At 47.2% G+C, this 14,924-nt stretch overlaps 1 pseudogene; it reads left to right on the top strand.

The window, feature by feature from the left end:
* LOC118477065 (uncharacterized) overlaps positions 1 to 8,270 on the top strand; it is a 60,664-nt pseudogene extending 52,394 nt beyond the window's left edge.
* Positions 8,271 to 14,924: the final 6,654 nt, after the last annotated feature.

The following is a 14,924-nucleotide window of genomic DNA, read 5'->3' as shown; positions in this document are numbered from 1 at the left end:
TTGGTTTTCCTTCCTTTAGCATAATGTTATTAAATCCTGCATAATCATGACATGCATATTCCTTGCATTTCGATAGATTGTAACCTCGCTGACGGAGAGTACGTCCTCGTGCCGGAGCAAGGAGCTGCTCAGGAGGTAGCCCCGGATCCAGCACCAGAGCCTGCACCAGAGGATCTGCCTGCCACAGCTTTGGAAGGCAAGCCCCAGTTTATGCATAACCTGTTATTTATGCTATTTTGCTATACTTAATGATTGTAGGAATGGATGTGCACTTAGGTATAGGAGTTGTTTGAAACCCTAGTTGCATGATCCCAGGAATCCTATTGAGATGGATACTAGTATGCTAGGTCGAGTAGCTGCTTTATTTAATTAGGATCTCGGTAGAAGACGAGTGATTTTTCTAGCACTCGCGCGAGATCAGGAATTGGTTGTACCCACTTTCAGATCATCATGATGCTGGTCTGTGGACAACAATCCATGGGGATTGGTTGTCTACGAGATGGAAAATTTGAATAAGGATTAACGTGCGGATACCTGTGTCAAGCGTTTGAACATACTAAACACATACTGAGAAATATGGTAAATCGGTAAGCCTAGTACCTGAGTGAACCTGCCCGCAGACATATCCCCTCACGCGACCTGAGACGTGGTCTCCCATTCCGGTTATGGTGGGTACAAGTGCGGTCACTGCACGACGGCAGTCGGGGTCAGTGAGGCATTGTACGCCAAGGCGGTGAGCCCTGATCTGTTGCCAGGGAATCGATGGGGACGGTTGATGTGTGTGGGGACGGAGTGCCCCTGCATGTCGTGTGTTTAGGTTTACCTTGCAAGGATAAAAAATCGATTCGAATCGTCTGCTTCTCGCAGCTAATGAGACTGCTTGATCCATTGTACTGCATTGAGTAACAAGTGGAAATATGATGAGTTCATATAAGATGTTGATTGCTAAAAATGTTTGCTACTATGTATGAGTAGATAGTACATATTTAGCCTTAAGAGAGTCACACTTAAATTTGACAAAGCTAAAACTTGATTTAGAACTCAGCTAGTGCTTTTGGCAACCAAACCCCACAGCCAAACAGCTGCATGTCTAGAGGTAGAGGAGTAGACTCCTCACACCGGGTAAGTCTAGCTGAGTATTAGTATACTCAGCCTTGCTTGTGGCACAATTTTACAGGTTCTTTGGAGGACATGGTTGCTGGAGTGACTTGGCCGTCCATCTTGCCACCGGGTTGGACTGTCGAGTGGGACCTCGCCTCGGCCGAGGAGGAGCATGAGGAGTGATGGGACAGGCTTCCCCATCTCTCTATTTATTTATCGTTAGTTTTATTCCGCTGCACTCGAACAATGATGACTACTTTTGCAAAACTCCGATGGTGATGTAATAATTTAATACTCTTATATGCATGGTTTTATGCTTTATTGTATTTGCTCTCTGACTCACCGTCGAGTGAGATTGTGGTACTTGATCCTGTCAGTGGCCTTGTCGGACTAGATCCGAGGGATTGATGGGTTATTCCCATTTAAGTGTAGTCTAGCCTCTAAGGTGGGACTTAGTAACTTAAGTTGGAATAATTCGGGCAATTCCGCCACAGAAGCAGCAGTCAAATCGTCTACAGGCTCACGTCCCCTCCTGGGACAGCGAGAGAGCCCTCTCCCACCGCGTGAAGACGACGCGCCCGTGTTCCGTTCCTCAAACGGCTCGCGCATGCACTACGTCTGCCCCGCCAACCACTCGTCCTGTCGCATTAACTCTGCGGCAGGGCAGGCGACACCTTTGGCAGGCGAAGCAGGCGACGCTTCACCTCCGCCATAATGACCGCGTCAAAAGAGGTGTGCCACGTCGTTCAATTTCATGTCCTTTTCCCCTTTCTCTCTCTTGCTACAGGGACCAAAAAGGGGATACTCCGAAAGGGATCCTTCTCTGTTAAGGAAGCGGGCCCCGAGCCCTCCTACTGATCAGAGGTTCGAAGGCTGGCCCCTCGGAAGGGTTCGACAGCCGCTTCAGAGCACTCGGGCTCCACGCCCACTACTGGTCAGAGGTTCGAAGGCTGGCCCCTCAGAAGGGTTCGACAGCCACCTCAGGCCACTCGGGCTCCGCGCCTACTACTGATCAGGGGTTCGTAGGCTGGCCCCCGAAGGGTTCGACAGCCGCCTCAGAGCACACAGAGCGAGGGATGACTCTGGGTACGTCCGATACACGGCCGAGGCTCGTGCTACGCTCCCGAGGTACCCTAGGACATTTCCGAGACCAGCAGGAGCGATTCTGTAACAGAATCCCATTAGAGGGAGGCATCGAGCCCTCGGACCCTATCAAACGGGACCGGGTCTGGCAAATCACCTGCAGGTAATTTTGGAGCACGTCTCTGAGCCACTAGCCGACCCTTATCGAACGGGGCACGGGCGTCCACTCGGATCACCCGTTAGCAACTCACTGGAGACATCATGTTCGGCGCCCTCCGAGGGCAACATGGCGCTTTCCCCCCCCCTCCTCCTTGCGAAAAGGCGATGAAGGGGCGTATGAAAAAAGCCGAGTCAGTCCTTGACCGTCTTCTCACTCTGTGCGGAGGCTCGGGGGCTGCTCTCGCAAACCCGGCTCCGGCCAAACCGTTGACAGCGTCAACATACCAGCCTGAGAACTCGGAACCTGACTATGCACCCGGGCTACGACCAGTTCGCATGAGGGAACAATCAGACCGATCGAGGCATCACGAAAGGTATTAAGACCTCGAAGGAGTCAAACCACTCCTCCGAGGCCTCGGGGGCTACACCCGGCGGGTGCGCTCGCGCGCACCCACCGGAACAAAATGCAACCGAGAGAGGTCGGTCCCCTTGCAAAAATGTGCGACAAAGCCTCCAAGCGAGTACCAATACTCCCTTCGAGGCTCGGGGGCTACTGTCAGGGACCATAATTAGGGGTACCCCCAAGACTCCTAATCTCAGCTGGTAACCCCCATCAGCACAAAGCTGCAAAGGCCTGATGGGCGCAATTTAGGTCAGGGCTCCGTCCACTCAAGGGACACGATCTCACCTCGCCCGAGCCCAGCCTCGGGCGAAGACAGCCGACCCAGGAGAATTCACGTCTCGCCTGAGGGTCCCCTCAAGCGACGGGCACACCTTCGACTCGCCCGAGGCCCAGCTCGGGCAGGCTTCGCGGAGAAGCAACCTTGGCCAGATCGCGTCGCCAGCCGACCGGATCGCAGGAGCATTCAATGCAAGGATCGCCTGACACCTTATCCTGACGCGCGCTCCTCAGTCGACAAGGTCGAAGTGACCGCAGTCACTTCGCCCCTCCACTGACTGACCTGACAGGAAAACAGTGCCGCCTGCCCTGCTCCGACTGTTGTGCCACCCGCCAAGGTGAGACTGACAGCAGCCAAGTCCAGTCTCAGGCGCCATAGGAAGCTCCGCCTCACCTGACCCCAGGGCTCGGACTCAACCTCGATACCGGAAGACGGTCTCCGCCTCGCCCGACCCCAGGGCTCGGGCTCAGCCTCAACACCGGAAGACGGTCTCCGCCTCGCCCGACCCCAGGGCTCGGACTCCACCTCGACCTCGGAAGACGGTCTCCGCCTCGCCCGACCCTATGGCTCGGACTCAACCTCGACCTCGGACGACGGACTCCGCCTCGCCCGACCCCAGGGCTCGGACTCAGCCTCGACCTCGAAGGAATCACCGCCTCGCCCGACCTTGGGCTCGGACCGACCACGCTACAGGGGGGCCCATCATTACCCTACCCCTAGCTAGCTCAGGCTACGGGGAACAAGACCGATGTCCCATCTGGCTTGCCCCAGTAAACAAGTAATGATGGCACCCCACGTGCTAAATGACAACGACAGTTCTCAGCCCCTTACGGAAGCAAGGAAACGTCAGCAAGGATCCGACAGCACCCGACAGCTGTGCTTCCACAGAGCTCAAGCGCTCCTCCGACGGCCACGACATCACATGAACAGGGCAGCAACACCTCTCCAATAGCCACGTCGGCATGTACATAGGACTCTGGCTTCCCTCTGCTAGACACGTTGCATATTGCTACACCTCCCATTGTACACCTAGGCCTTCTCCTTACATCTATAAAAGGAAGGTCCAGGGCCCTCGTACGAAAAGGTGGCCGCGCGGGAGGACGGGCTGACGCACAGGCTCTCTCTCTCTCCTTCACGAACGCTTGTAACCCCCTACTGCAAGCGCATCCGCCCTGGGCGCATGACAACACGAGGCCGTGATTCCCCTTATTGTTTCCCCCTTGTGCTCCGTCTCGCGCCGACCCATCTGGGCTGGGACACGCAACGACAATTTACTCGTCGGTCCAGGGACCCCCCGGGGTCGAAACGCCGATAATATGAATCTCACACTGACCCATTGTATTACACTATGTGTTTCATTGATGGTCTTAGGCATGACATTAAGGCTGTAATTATGGTACAACATCCCCCAAACCTCGATGATGCCTGTGCTCTAGCTCTTGTGCAGGAAGAGGTGCTGGAATCCACAAGATGCCGATGGGTCGAGCCTATTTCCAACCGGCTGGCTTGGCCTCATACCGCAACGATGACTGACCATGATCGTGCTGATGGCGTTGCTCCAGGAGTTGACAAGCTGGTGCATGAAGCCCATAGGCTGGGGTCTTCTACTGCTCGGGTAGCTTCATTGAAAAGCTATCGTCGTGCTCGGGGTCTCTATGATCGCTGTGCGGAAAGGTGGTTCAGGGGACACAAATGCCCCAATACTGTAGAACTACAAGCTATCGAAGAGGTTTGGGATTTGTTGGATGAACTAGAGGATAGTGAAACAGTCCAAGACAGCCAGCCTCAATTACTGATGACACTGTCTGAGGCGGCGTGGACAGGGACAGATGCAGTATCCACATTATGTTTTCAGGGCAATATTCAACAGCATCCTTTGATGATACTTATTGATTCTGGATCAACCCACTCTTTTATTAGCGACTGATTTGTGTCACTGTTGATGGACATATAGCCCTTGCAATGCCCCATGGCGGTCAGGGTGGCTAATGGATAAATCATCAATTATTCGCAACATCTACCACAAGCAACTTGGTCTATGGCTACTTACCAGTTCATTTTAGACTTCATATTTTTACCTCTTCCATCCGTGGATTTAGTGGTGGGCATGGATTGGATTCAGCATTATAGTCCCATGCATATTGATTGGTATCACAAGTGGATTACTATTCCTTATCGGGCACCACTGTTTGTCTTCAAGGAATGCTATCTACTTTGCCAGTGGGAGCGGTGATCGAACTGCGTCTGTTCTCTGATTCTCAAGCACCAACCAGCGAGCAACAACAAATCACTACCGACGACAGGGTGCAAGCAGTGCTATCACAATTCATAGAAGTATTTGATGATCCGATTGGTTTACCACCGACCAGGCAGTGTGATCATGCCATTCCATTGTTGCCAGGCGCCAACCCTTTTGCTGTGCGTCCTTATCGTTATCCCCCAGTGCTCAAGGACGAGATTGAGACACAGGTGAAATAGATGCTGGCCCAAGGAGTAATTCAGAAAAGTCATAGTCCGTTCTCATCCCCAGTTTTATTGGTGAAGAAAAAAGATAGGACATGGAGATTTTGCATCGACTACCATTATCTCAATGCTATCACAGTTAAAGGAAAATATCCAGTTTCGGTATTTGATCAGTTAATGGACGAACTCACTCAAGCTAAGTGGTTCAGCAAATTAGACTTGAAGGTCGGTTATCATCAAATCCGCTTGCGTCCAGGAGAAGAATCGAAAACAGCCTTTCAAACGCATTTGGGACAATTTGAATTTCGGGTGATGGCTTTCGGACTCACTGGAGCACCCAACACTTTCCTGGAGGCCATGAATACTACATTAGCGCCACTATTACGTAAATGTGCTCTGGTATTCTTTGATGACATTCTAATATATAGTCCCAATTTTGATTCTCATTTGAATCACTTGTCATATGTGTTGCACTTGCTTTGGAAAGATTAGTGGAAGGTGAAGTTGTCGAAATGTGAATTTGCTCAAACCAGTATCACCTACCTCGGCCATATAATCGGTGCACAGGGTGTCTCAACAGACCCAGACAAGATAACTGTCGTGCAACAATGGCCTACACCAGCAAATACCAAAGAGTTGCGCAGTTTTCTGGGACTTGCTGGTTTCTATCGTAAGTTTGTAAGGCATTTTGGCATGATATCTCGTCCTTTGACTGATTTGTTAAAGAAAAATGTGATGTTTATTTGGACTGTGGAACACCAACAAGCGTTTGAGTTACTAAAGCAGGCCTTAAGTTCAGCACAAGTCCTTGCTTTGCCAGACTTTTCAGTTCCCTTCTGCATTTATACTGATGCCTGCAACACTGGTGTTGGCGCGGTTCTCATGCAACGAGGCCACCCACTGGCATTTCTAAGCAAATCTCTAGGACCCAAGAATCAAGAACTTTCTACATATGAAAAAGAGTATGTGGCCATTCTGATTGCAGTGACGCAGTGGGGTTCCTATTTACAATTGGCCGAGTTTCATATTTACACCAATCATCAAAGCCTGATGCAACTAAATGAACAACGGCTCCATACTATCTGGAAACAGAAATTATATGTAAAGTTGGCTGATTTGCAATATCGCATTATTTATAAAAAGGGTTGTGACAATATGGCTGCTGATGCTCTTTCTCGGGTTTCAACAGAGGGGCAAGCCATGCACATATCTTAGGGTACTCCACTGTGGATCCAAGAGGTTGTCGCAAGCTACAGAGATGATCCGCAGGCGCAGGAACTCTTGACAAAACTGGCCGTATCTGCGGATGCTGCTGCTCCATACACCAAAGGACGAGTGTGGCTGTGGAGTTCTGAGGATAGACAACGCCAAATCATTTTGGCCCTTCATGATTCACCTATTGGCGGCCACTCCGGTTTTCCAGTAACCTATAGATGAATTAAACAACTGTTCTATTAGCAAGGAATGAAATAGGCAGTGCATGTTTATGTTCAGTCGTGCAGCACATGTCAACAGGCCAAACCAGATAGATCTCGTTATCCAGGACTGCTGGCACCTCTACTAGTGCCTCCCCATGCTTGGCATTCCATTTCCATGGACTTCATTGAGGGACTTCCGAAGTCTGGTGCGGTGGACTGTATACTGGTGGTGGTGGATCGTTTTTCCAAGTACGGACACTTTCTAGCTTAGTCTCACCCCTTTTCAGCACCCAAAGTTGCCAAGCTCTTTTTGGATCAGGTTTATCGGCTACATGGTATGCCAGACAAAATTGTTTCAGACCATGATCGTGTCTTCACCAACGCCTTCTGGCAACAACTATTTGCACTGTCCGGCACACAACTGTGCTTGAGTTCATCGTATCATCCATAATCGGATGGTCAGACGGAACGGGTGAATCAATGCACTGAGACATACCTCCGATGTTTCGTTCATGCATGCCCAAGCTAATGGATTCAGTGGCTTCCTGTAGCTGAATTCTGGTACAACACCAATTCTCATTCCTCGCTGGATCGATCTCCATTTGAGGTGTTATATGGGCATCCTCCTAAACACTTCGGTCTGCATCAAAATTCAGCTATTCTTGTGACAGATCTAGAACAGTGGATGCAGAAAAGGGAAGTGGTTTCCAAACTCATACAACAGCATATGCTCAGAGCTCAATGTTGAATGAAGAAGTATGCTAACAAGCACCGATCTGAGAGGATTTTCACTATGGGTGCTCGAGTGTATCTCAAACTGCAACCTTATGTCCAGTCATCAGTGACAAGGCGCGCCAATCAAAAGCTAGCCTTCAGATATTTCGGCCCATATACCATTATACAGCGAGTTGGTGACACCGCGTACAAGCTGCAACTGCCTGATTCAGCTCAAATTCATCCAGTTTTTCACATCTCGTGGCTCAAAGCTGCAGTCAGCCGCAACCAGGTGGTGGCTGCCTCCCTTCCGGTTCATACTGACGCTCTCCAGATACCTATTCAGCTGTTACAAAGTCGGCTGATCCAAAAGGGAGGAGCAACGGTGGCGCAAGTCAAAGTAATATGGTCCGACATGGATGAGTCCTTGGCAACCTGGGAAGACTTGAAGGCGCTACAGGACAGGTTTCCACACGCGCCAGCTTGGGGACAAGCAGCGTTTCAAGAACAAGGGAATGTCAGCTCCGGCGGCCAGGACATCGGACAAGTGGACAATGAAGCGGATGGCAAGTACGAGGATGGAGCGGCTACACGTCCACAACGAGTAAAGCATTGTAACGTGAGGGTATCTGGGCTAGAGTGGACTGTGTAGGCCTGATGGGCCGTATTGTAATAAGGAGGATAAAACCTGGAAACGAACTCACGGAAGACATCGAAAAACAGAAGAGATAATAAATTACTCTCTGGCGGCCGACTGTCTTGGTCGCCGCTGTCTCCCAATCTCCTTCTCTGATATAGCTGAGGTGCCCGATCTTTCAGTGAGTGGAGATAATTCCGATTTGGCGGAAGATGACCCTTGCGATCCGACTACGATGGGCAAGCCCGAGGCGCCAATGCAATCGCTGAACCAACTCCCTGCGGTTACCGACCTTGCTGATGCGAGATTGGCCTGATCACGAAGATCGTTTCCTGTGCGCAATCGAAAATGAACAAGAAAAAGATGCGAGCAATCTAATCTATTGCTCGAGGGTGGAGTTCTGAATACACGAAGACAACGCTGATTTGCGCGTGTTCGAGAGTAGCTAAAGCTAACGTAAAACAAAACTCAAAGAACAAAGGAGGCGCAGCTCCTGGATAAATAGAGAGAGGGGGCGCAGCCCCTAGTGGCGGCCAACCCTAGGTCGTCCACTATGGGCCGCAGTTGGGCTGGTCGTCTATTCTTCTGGGCCCTCATTCTTCAGTAGCATGACGAAGTTAAGATCTCTGGCACGGGCCCGAGTGATTGGCCCAGCTAATGAAGGAAGTGGCGCTTGATGTGGAGGTGCTGCTGGTGTAGTCGTACTCATGTTGCAGGTGATGTCCTCATCATCCTCCCCTTCTTGAAGTGAAGTCGTCCTCGACGGCAACTCCTCATCCTCGGCCATATAAGGTTTCAAATCTGCAACATTGAAACTAGTGGAAACACCAAATTCCGTAGGCAGGTCAAGGATATAAGCATTATCATTAATCTTCGTTAGCACCTTAAAAGGACCAACAGCATGAGGCATTAATTTAGAACGGCGCAAAGTAGGAAACCGATCCTTTCTCAAGTGCAACCAAACCATATCACCTGGCTCAAAAGTAACAAGTTTTCTTCCTTTACTACCAGCAACCTGATTTTTTGCATTAGTAGCAGCAATGTTCTGTTTCGTTTGTTCATGTATGGTAATCATTTGTTCAATATGTGCAGCAGCATCTACATGTGGGGCGTTCGCAGCATTAAGTGAAATCAAATCAATAGGTGCCCTAGGGATGTAACCATAAACAATCTGGAAAGGGCACATCTTTGTAGAAGAATGCGTGGCATGATTGTAAGCAAATTCAACATGAGGCAAGCAATCCTCCCAACGTCTCAAATTTGTGTCTAAAACAGCCCTAAGCATGGTAGATAAAGTTCTATTTACTACCTCAGCCCTAAGCAATTTAGTTCCCAATTTATTCCAAAGAGATCTCCAAAAATGGCTTATAAACTTAGCATCGCGATCAGAGACTATTGTTTTTGGAATACCATGTAAACGAATAATTTCTCTAAAGAACAATTCAGCAACAATGCTAGCATCATCAGTTTTATGACAAGGTATAAAGTGAGCAATTTTAGAGAATCTATCAACAACCACAAAAATACTATCCCTCCCCTTCTTAGTTCTAGGCAAGCCCAAAACAAAGTCCATAGAAATATCAAGCCAAGGAGAAGAAGGAACATGCAAAGGCATATACAAACCATGGTTGCCCAAACGTGACTTAGCTTTCTGGCAAGTAGTGCAACGTGCAACAAGACGCTCAACATCACGGCGCATCCGAGGCCAAAAGAAGTGTGCGGCCAGCACCTCATGTGTCTTGTAAATGCCAAAGTGCCCCATGAGACCGCCTCCATGAGCTTCCTGCAGCAACAAAAGACAAACCGAGCTTTCTGGAATACACAGCTTGTTAGCGCGGAACAAAAATCCATCCTGTATGTGAAATTTTCCCCAGGGTTTGCCATCCTTACAATTTATATAGAAATCTTTAAAATCAGCATCATCCACATATTGATCTTTCATAGTTTGCAAGCCAAAGATTCTAAATTCTAATTGTGAAAGCATGGTATATCTACGGGACAACACATCAGCAATGACAGTTTCCTTCCCGTTCTTGTGTTTAATGATGTAAGGAAAGGACTCGATGAATTCTACCCAACTAGCGACGACGGTTCAGATTTGTTTGGGTACGAATATGTTTTAAAGCCTCATGATCAGAATGAATTATAAACTCACGAGGCCAAAGGTAGTGCTGCCATGTTTGCAAAGTGCGAACTAAAGCATAAAGTTACTTATCATAAGTAGAATATCTCAAGCTAGCACCGCTTAATTTTTCACTAAAATAAGCAACCGGTTTTCCTTCTTGTAACAAAACAACACCTAACCCAATACCACTAGCATCACATTCAAGTTCAAACATTTTCTGAAAGTCGGGCAATTGTAAGAGTGGAGCATGGGTTAACTTATCTTTCAAAGTGTTGAACGCCTCTTCTTGTGGGGGGTCCCAAGCAAAAGACACACCTTCCTTTGTGAGTTCGTGCAAAGGGGCAGCGATGGAGCTAAAATCACGCACAAAACGGCGGTAAAATCCTGCAAGTCCAAGAAAACTCTGAATTTGGGTGACCGTCATTGGTGTAGGCCAGTCCTGAATGGCTTCAACCTTGCTGCTATCCACCTCAATGCCCAGCGGAGTAACCACATAACCAAGAAACGAGACACGTTGCGTGCAAAATGTGCACTTTTCCATGTTACCAAACAAGTGTCACACCCGGATTTCAGGGGCACCAAGATCCGGGCGCGAACATAAACAACAGGTGTGCTGGGACCAAGTCTCACACATATGATGAATCATGGCACATGATCGAATGTCACATCTTTACTACATAACAGGAGTTCTATACAAAATAAATAAATAATTACATTATAAGGAGACAACGGTCCAGCAACCCAAAGTTGACTGGGAGACGACGACCTAGACCTCTCATGAACACATCGTAGCATCCTCCATGCGCCTCATCCTATGGTACCTGTTCTTGACCTGTGGGGGGGGGTGTGAGACAGCAAGAGTGAGCTCACATACGTTCATCGCTCACCAAGTTGTGGGGAATAATGTGCATGAACTCGCCAAAGGTGGGAGCTCACGTGAAGTGTAAGACTTACCAAAGAGGATGGTTAGAGCTAAGCATTGCTTTTAAAGTTGGTCAAAATTTTATTAGCAGTTACTAAGTATAAGTAAATACCAACCCAATTAAATAGTAGAACAGAAGTAACAACATCACCTGCGATGCAATGCATATGACAAATTGAATTTAGTTCCATAAGTTAATCATGTGAGGGTCCGAGCTGCTCATGACCGTGAGCACGGCTAGTATACCAATTTTACACTCTGCGGAGGTTGCGCATCTTTACCCACAAGTCATGTTACCCATCTGCCAAGGGATTGTGACTTCCCATACACCTGTACCGAGGAGGCGAGGCAGGGTAACACTACGAGGCCTTTACAAAGTTCCACTAGCTTTAGAAAACCCGCTACAGTTTATAGGAAGCTCCAATGCAGGGATCCCTTGCCTGACCGCCATCGCAGAAAAATCAACCAAGGACCTCCTTACACTGACCACTCCCCTACTGCCCTTGCCCCTTTCGGGTAAGGTAGTCCTCCACTAGCTTTCCTAATTAATCAGCCAAGGGCGTCCATAAACCCTTGTGGTAGCACTGTTTTCCCGGATGGTCGCTCCATGTTCCAATTAACATAATGATCTTATCATGAACAGTAAATAACAACAGATAACAAAAGTATAATCATGAATAATGTATCTTCATACCCAAAACCACATAAAGCACTAGCAAGTACTACCCAAAAAGTTCAGTGGTAAACAAGGTATAAAGATAATCAAACTAGGGTAACCTATTGGGTCCCATCAAAATTAACCTATGCAGATCATTATGATTAATTAGAACATGAGTGGGTAAAAAGAAGTGATCAAGGGCACAACTTGCCTGGGACTTGAGATTCCAGGTACCAACTTGCTCTTCAGGTGACTTGTAACCTCGCACTAGTCGTAGCAATACAAACAAACATGGGATAGGCAAAATTAACATCACACCAAACATAAGAATAAACTACGTAATAATGATCTACGCGTCGCTACGAGATCGTGGGAACAAGATCCACTAAAATCGGAGTTACGGTTAAGGAGTTATGATGTATAGAAGATTTATGTGATTAAAATATTAAACTATATTATAAATTGGTTAATATAAATAATATAAGAGGTTATTCTATAAATAAATGTCTCAACTTTAATTTAAGTCATAAATTGACCTTAGATCATATTCTAGTAGATTATAATGGTAAGTAGATTAACAAGACTAAACCACATAAGTTAAATAAAGATCTAGTCATAAAATAATGAGATATGGTATAATAAATATCGTTATTGCATAGTAAATATTTATACGAGACTAACGCAACTTGAACGAGTTAATTCGGATTTAAAACGGAGGAGTTATGAATTTCCGAAGATTTTATGTGCTTGCTACGAAATTTATTGAGTAATCAATTCTAGTATAGGTTTCATGTCAAAACAGTGTTACCAAGTAGTAGGCAATATTAATACAAAATTATGAGAACTTGAATGGACTAAAAAGGAGTTAAAATGAGTTTTGTATGAATTAAACAAGTTTTAGGATTATTTTTACACTAGGAATTCATTTTCTATATTCATTTATTTCTTTCTTTTGAGTCCTGGATGGCGTGCATAATTTGCAGAGAGTTCGGGGTTAAAACGCAAAGGTTCCATAGACTCAGAACCTACCCGCGGTGGACTGCGGGTTTAATTCTACAAGGTTCAGGGATTCTTTTGCAAAGTCGTCGGCCGAAGGGGTACGAGATAACCCGAGCCACACGATCTAAATCCTGCGGCCAGGATTAGATCCTGCCGTCGAGGAATCTGTATGTGCCAGGGATCGTTGGATCTAGATCCAAGGCCCCAGATTTAATACGCGCGAGATCCGATCCCACTCCTTCATCTACAATCCAACGACCAAACTTTGTTCCCCTCGCACCAGTAAGATGAACTAATCGCGCCCGTTCGTTCACTGATCGACGGAGGATACGCCCCACTCCATCGACGAAACACCCCGCGCGAGAAACAGAGCTCGCCCGGCGGCGTACTCGCCGGCGAACGTCCAACCCCGCACTCCGCTACCCAAACCGACCACATGCGCGCGCAATACGACTACAGGATAAAGGCGAACCTAGGGATGCAACTTACCAGACTAGAAATTTGGTGACGAGAGCTAGCCATGGCGAGGAGCGGACCCGCGGCGGCGTAGGAGCGACGGCGAGGAATTCGTTGGAACATGGCGACGCCCACGCCCGATTGCAAGCCCGCGCACGCTCCTTGGTTGCAGGCGAACGCCCCTGACCCCTTCTATGGTTCCCAGCGGCGGATCTTCCACACATGCCCCCGGCTTTATACCCCGAAGCCGAGGAAAGCAGAGTCCGAAGGGGAGGAAAGTTGTTACGCCCGCCCGATGCTCCGGTTTGTTTTGGCGAAGCACAGAATTTGGATCAAGGACCCTGCCGAGAGCTCCGCAGTCTGTTTGGGGGGTCGTTACGAGGTAGGAGAAGAGTCTTCGGTGCGGGGCCCACTGGTAAGTGAGCAAGTGCGCGCTAGTGGAGTTGAAGGGAGCTGGGCTGGCGCGGTGGTAAAATGGTATTGGGCCGAGGCGCACGAGAATTCGGCCCAAGGTGAGTTTTTTTCCCTTTTTTCTTTTCTTTATTGTTTCTATTTTCCTTTCTTATTTCAATTTCAAATCAAACCAAGTTTTAAATTCTAAATTTCAAATTTATGCACAAGAAAAACTCCACATGATGCACAATTTCTACTTAGTATTTCTTCATTTAATTTATTATTATTTTAATTAGGTAATGTTTTCAACATGAAGTACACACACCACATTATAGCAATATATTATTATTTGAGTGTGTAGTTGAATTAAAGGTATATTCAAAAATTCCCCCTTTGTTTTGATACAAACATTTTTTTCCAATGTCTAATCTTTATTATGATTTAATTTAACCATCGTTACTCTATTATGATCATTTACCTTTTAAAAAGGGTGAATTATAAAGTTTAATTATTTATCAAGGGTACTTTGCTCCGACTTCTTCTACCAATCCCAAATTCAGAATTTAGGTGTTACAAATCCTACCCTCCTTAACAAAAATCTTGTCCTCGAGATTTGTAAGAAAAAGGATGTAGAGAGATCTGTATGTAATTTAGCTTTTAGTTTCCCATTAGTTCAAAATTAAGAGTCCATTTTTTATAATAATCCTTAATGGGTGATCATGAGAGTATAGATATCTAGCCACTTATTATGTGAGATAATCAATGTATAGGTTGGGATAACCAGGATTATGGTAATGAAAGACTCCATCATGTACAGTGGATCTTGTTTCATCTAGCGATCCAACTTGATCTTTGACGACTTGAGTTGATGGTTATCCCCCTTTGACGTGGTTGGTCTTCTTTGGCCTTTAATCTTGGAGTTGCCATCTGAGTTAAGGACATATAGTTAAGATAGCCGGGGTACACGAGGTAGGTAGGTTTGAACAGAGTTTTACTTTGCTTTTGGGACAAATGGACTAGGCAGGCTATGGTGTAGGTTATGTTGTTGTTCACGGACGAGTTGGTATAATACATTAATTTAGGTTAAGTTATGTTTGTAGAAGCAGTGTCTAACCC

Source organism: Zea mays, chromosome 4 (assembly GCF_902167145.1).
Source record: "Zea mays cultivar B73 chromosome 4, Zm-B73-REFERENCE-NAM-5.0, whole genome shotgun sequence".
Taxonomy (NCBI): Eukaryota; Viridiplantae; Streptophyta; class Magnoliopsida; order Poales; family Poaceae; genus Zea; species Zea mays.
Note: the sequence above shows the minus strand (reverse complement) of the source record. Positions and strands in the feature narration are given on the sequence as shown.